This window comes from Eptatretus burgeri, chromosome 1 (genome assembly GCF_056783735.1).
Source record: "Eptatretus burgeri isolate ZD-2024b chromosome 1, Ebu_testis_v1, whole genome shotgun sequence".
In the NCBI taxonomy this organism is placed as follows: domain Eukaryota; kingdom Metazoa; phylum Chordata; class Myxini; order Myxiniformes; family Myxinidae; genus Eptatretus; species Eptatretus burgeri.
Genome location: NC_140961.1, coordinates 2,258,706 through 2,264,107, shown reverse-complemented (window position 1 = coordinate 2,264,107; position 5,402 = coordinate 2,258,706).

Genomic DNA, 5,402 nt, shown 5'->3' with positions numbered 1-5,402 from the left:
CTCGGAAAGGCCACTAGTTGCACTCGAGGCTCGGTGCGTATTGCTGAACGAGCCCACGACAGCCCGACGCTCAGTGTTCACAGGTGGTGCGGGAATGGCCGTAGAAGGAGAGAGGTGAGGGTGGTGGAGGGTTTATTGGTGGTGGTTTGATGGTTATGGTGCTGTTTGGGAATGGCGGTGATGCGGTATTTTCGGGATTGAGTTGTGAAGGTGAAGGTCGTGGCTGTTGGCGATGTTGTTGTTGTCTGAGGGTTGGAGCGTGGTTGTAGTTGGTGACGATGGCTGGCGTGGTGGTTAAGGTGGTTGTTGTGTGATGGCGGTTGAGACGTGGTTGGTTCAAAAAAAAGATAGAACAGAAAAACGGCTATCGCAAAGCGCCGCAGCCCGAATGAATCACATAAATTCCCTCTACACAACGGGTTTGGGGCTAACTACAAATGCACTTAGAGTTATCTCACCTACGGGCCCTGAATGGTCGTTTCCGAATTTCCACAGCTGTAACAATATATATATATATATATATATATATATATGTATATATATTGTTGCGGATTTCGCGCCCGCCGGCGTGCTGACGGCCACGTAACTCGAATCGCGGCACGTCGCCCACCGGACGGACAATCCAGTCGTGACCCTCTCGGACTAACGCCGGGAACCAGTCACGGGTGGACCTTTCGGTCTCACCGCGATCGAGCCAATCAGCCCCCGCGTGGGATAGGGTTGCTCGCCAAATTCGACCTACCTCAGTACCCACGCGGAGGGTAGACCGGGCGATCGCACCTCGCCGCAGGTCGACTTCGGACACGGGCCACTTAAGCGACCCGTTCCGTACTATCAGAATAACCGAGCGGTGTTATCGTCGACCTCGACGGTTCGATTAATTATCGGGCGTATTCAGCCCACTACCAACCCTTTACGTGAAGCAAGATGAGGATTCAATGGGAGAAAAAGACGAAGCGAAGCGGGAGAACAGTTCAATAATAAAGCACATTTATTCGCGGCACACGGAAGCACACATATACAATTCCACCAAATGCACACAGAAAAGACACAATGTAATTTACACAAAAAGCAAATGTAAAAGCGAAAACACAATGCAGAGCTAATACCGACTACCGAGCACACGGCAACACTTATACAATTCTACTTCACAGACGGCGCCGACAACACATACCCAAAACCAAGGAAAGAATACCCTCAAGGATGAGGCGGGCCTGAGGCCGAGACCGGGTCGCGCCTACCCGTCTGGTGATGAGACGCGGAGCGGCGACGGCGCCGCAACCCTGCGGGCCTCGCGGACAGTGTCTGGCAGGGGGTGGGAAAGGGGCCCCCTTGGTCGCACTATCTCAGCGCGGGGGGGAAACAGGAGGGGGTTGCTGATGCTCGGGGTATAGAGGATCTTTATTATCCCTGGTGTGCGTCTCCACCTCGGCCAGGTCGCGCTGCCGGCCTCCCTCGGGCGTGCAGCTCCCGGCACCGACGCGAGCACCCCCTCGTCTGCCTTCGCCGCTGCCGCCTCTCCGCCTCTGGACTCTCCGACTCTGGACTCTTCTTTGGACTCTCCCGCTGGACTCTCTTCAGCTTCTCCAGCTACTGCAGGCTTCAGGCTCCAGACTTCCACACGGCTCTGACTGACGAACACGGTCCTTTTATCCCCCCGTAGCTTTGCCTTTGACCCCCTCCCTTTGACCTTTCACCTCGCTCCCCATTGGCCCGAGAAAAAGTGGGCGTGAAGGCTTTTTGATCCACAAATTTGCATATATCGATCGTCCTGGAGGCGGGGCCAAATCGCCCCTCGCTCACCGATTGGACGGCAAAAAGTGGGCGTGTGTCGTTTTTGATCCGTTTTTGAAGCACAAAATCCGTGATTTTGTACACGCTGTTCGACGCGCGCTCTGCATGAGTCCAACACCGGTACCCACAGCGGGGCAAGAACGGTGGCGATGCTACGGTTGCGAGGTGTGACGGGAAGGTCGTGGCGGTTGTGGTGAAGCGGCGTTGTGGTTGGTGGTTGATGTTGTGGTTGTGGTGGTAATCATGGCGGTTGGTCCAAAATAAAGATAGCAAAAGAAAAACGGCTATCCTGAAGAGTCGCAGCTCGCATAAATGACATGTATTCCCACTAGACAACGGGTTTGGGCCTAACTACACATATACTTACCGAGATACCTCACCTAAGGGACCTGAATGGTGGTTTGCGAATTTGGTAACCACAACACTACCCCCTTCCCTTTTTACAGACTCGTCCCGAGTCGTCAAATTTTCGTGTGCCATCATGTGTAGTTTTCCCCTAGTACATTTTACCTACGGATCCCTGAGTGCGACATTCATGGTATTCGTGTCCCCAAAATAAATAACCTGAGGGCTGCGTAACTATCTAAACAAACTCACTCACACGGACGACTTAAATAAAATTGCCGGCGCTAAGACAGACATGCCGGGGGCGCACTCATATTTACAGTACATCTTAACCTTAACTTACAAATTTTACACTAAACCATGGCCCAGGATCACTGAACTCTGCAAAAGAAAAGCAGTTAGCAGGGAGCCAGGCTGCCCACATGCAGTCTCTGGCTCAAACAATGCAGGTGACAGGGAACGTGGCTGGCTGCTCACACGCAGTCCAAGGCCTTCCCTTTTGAACTGAACGCAGTGAACCACAACGGTGCATGGGCTGCACAAACGTAGTCTCCGTGCCAGCTCAAGTGGCACACGCAATGAGCACAACGAATGAATGGATGAATGGATGGACGCAAAACACGGTGCACGGGCTGCCACTGCAGGCCCGTGTTGTAGCTGCCAACAGGGCAGTTCTCGCAGCTTGCAAACTGTTGCCTTGTGGATCCTGGCGCACATGGAAATGAACAGGGGGGGAAAAAGCAAAAATTGAACGGGGCTGGTGAACGTGGGCAGTGGGCATGGCATGGCAAAGGCAAGCAGGCAAACACAGCCCGCAGAAGAAGGCCGCTGCAGGCAAACTCAGCCCACAGAACCAGGCCGTTGCAGGCAAACACAGCCGGCAGATGAACTGGCCGGCACAGACCTTGAAGAAAAACAGCCAGCAGATGAACTGGCCGGCACAGGCCTTGCAGCACAGCAGCTGCAGACGATCCAGCCGGCACAGGCCTCGCAGCAAAACAACAGCTGCCGATGAAGTTGGCCGGCACAGGCCTTGAAGAAAAACAGCCAGCAGATGAACTGGCCGGCACAGGCCTTGAAGCAAAACACGGCCAGCCGATGGCACAGGCCTTGCAGCAAAACAACAGCTGCCGATGAAGTTGGCCGGCCTCTGCCTTGAAGCAAAACACGGCCAGCCGATGAAGTTGGCCAGCCTTTGCCGTTCAGTGGAGGTTGGTGGAGGGAGTGCGGTGGTGCTGGCCACTTGGAAGGCGGGCTCGGACCTACCTACCTGTCTCCCTCCCAACCTATCGCCTTTGCCTGTCACTGTACATACCCACTCCCTTAATTTGTCAAACCCCAATTTAGCCCCAACTTATTTTTTTGTTGTTTTTATTTTTACTTCCCCACTATAAATCGTCCCCTAACCCCCTTGATCGTCCTTGTTCGGCTAACCTATCCTGTCACCTAGCCTACTCCCAACCCCTACGTTCCCTTCCCGGAGGGGAATAAGGGAGAGCTAACGTCCTGTGTCGAGGCCCAACGAAGCCACAGAATGGCCTCCCCAGAGTTCGGCGATCTATAACCAAAGTGGGTCCAGCGGCCCACAACGACAGCGAGGGGATGGATGGTGCGGAGGGGTACATCTCCTAATCTACCCTAACCATTTAACTGTTAAACTACCCCGGGGCTTTCAACAAGCGCCTCTCGCTTAAACTATTGGTTCTAACAACCCAGATTCCCGTCGCCTGTGTTGGTGTCCTCACAATTTCGGGCCTCGCCCCCCCAATTTTCTCTCCGTGCCCTCACACGGTCTCCTGGCTGGGACACGTGGCTCCCTTTGGCAGGCACGACCCTCTGCCGAATCTCCCGCTATGGCACCCCCGGGCACTACACTGCCTCCGAGCCTACCAGCTCCCTAACACCGGGGAGTGCCCCCCATGGCACCTCCCTGAAACGCACACGTGGCAGGCCGGCCTCCCGGGCCCCTTTCCGAGGGTCACCCGTGCCCACAACACTGCCCACGTGGCTAATGGCGCCCCGGGCCCCCGCACCAAGCAGGCGCACCCGTGCCCACTACTCTATCCCGGCCCCCCATGGGCCCATGGCCTACCGCGGCCGACTAGCCTGGTGCCCGGGGTACCCACTCAGCGATACTCACCTTTCGCAGCCACGCTCCCAAGCCCGTCAACAGGGCTCCTGCACCCCTCCAAATGGGTCTCGAGCCTACTTTCCCACCAACAACAAAACGACCTCCATTTTTCAATTTGACTAACCCAGCTAACTCACTTTACTCTGACCCCGGGGTCCCTTGGGCGGGAGTCACTCCTCCCCCCCAATCACTCATCGCACCATGCATTCCCCATTCGCTCCTCACACACAGACCCGCTGGCCTCACTCACTCACCAAGCACATGCTTCCACTTCACTCACCAACAACTCTTCAACACACTCACCGCTGAACTCTGCCATCCTTCTATCTGCATCCCCTAACTAAGTCGTGCTCCCACGTCGTCCCTTATACTATAGCACGTTCAATTTAACCTACGTAGCTAAGCTACGTCCCCTCTACACATTCATAAGTCTGTCCATGTCTCCAATGTCCCATTTTATTTCCCAACCTAAATCTGGCTACAATCCCTCTAACTAATCCATTCCACGGACTCCATGAGGACTTACCCCTGCCCCATGAAGTCGGTCTAACTAAGCTAACCCTTCCCCCTAACTAGTTTCCATCCTGTGCCCAGGGTAAGGGGGTCTTTCACCCCTTGCCCAGGAATCCTGTGCACCCGAAAGTGAGGCTTGTTTTTTTTTATTTTTTTTTCACGCGCAGCACCTGCGCGGCAACTCAGAGCTCGCGCGCTTTGCACCTGCCCGTGACGTCATGGAGCTGCACGTGTTCCTCGTCCTTCCTTGGACGGTCCCATTCGGCCGGGATACCCCTCCTGCCGGATTCCAACCACACGTGCAGCCATGACGTCACCGTGCGCAAAAAAAAAACACAAGCCCCACGTCTCGAGGGGTTCCCCACGCGAACACATGTGCTTTGCCCGTTGGAGCTTAACACACACGATCGCGTGGAGAACCCGTCCGGTCCAAATCCGTAGTCCTGCCTAAACTTTGTCCGTCCGCGGGATCGGCAAATCCACCGCTGGCGTTTCCGGACCGGGACTTCACTCTCGCAAGCGAGCACGTGGCGGTCTCGTGCGTTGCACAGCACGAACCGCGTGCTCACTGCTGGGTGAACCCGGCACGGTCCCCGAAACAACTACAGCCGCTACTCGG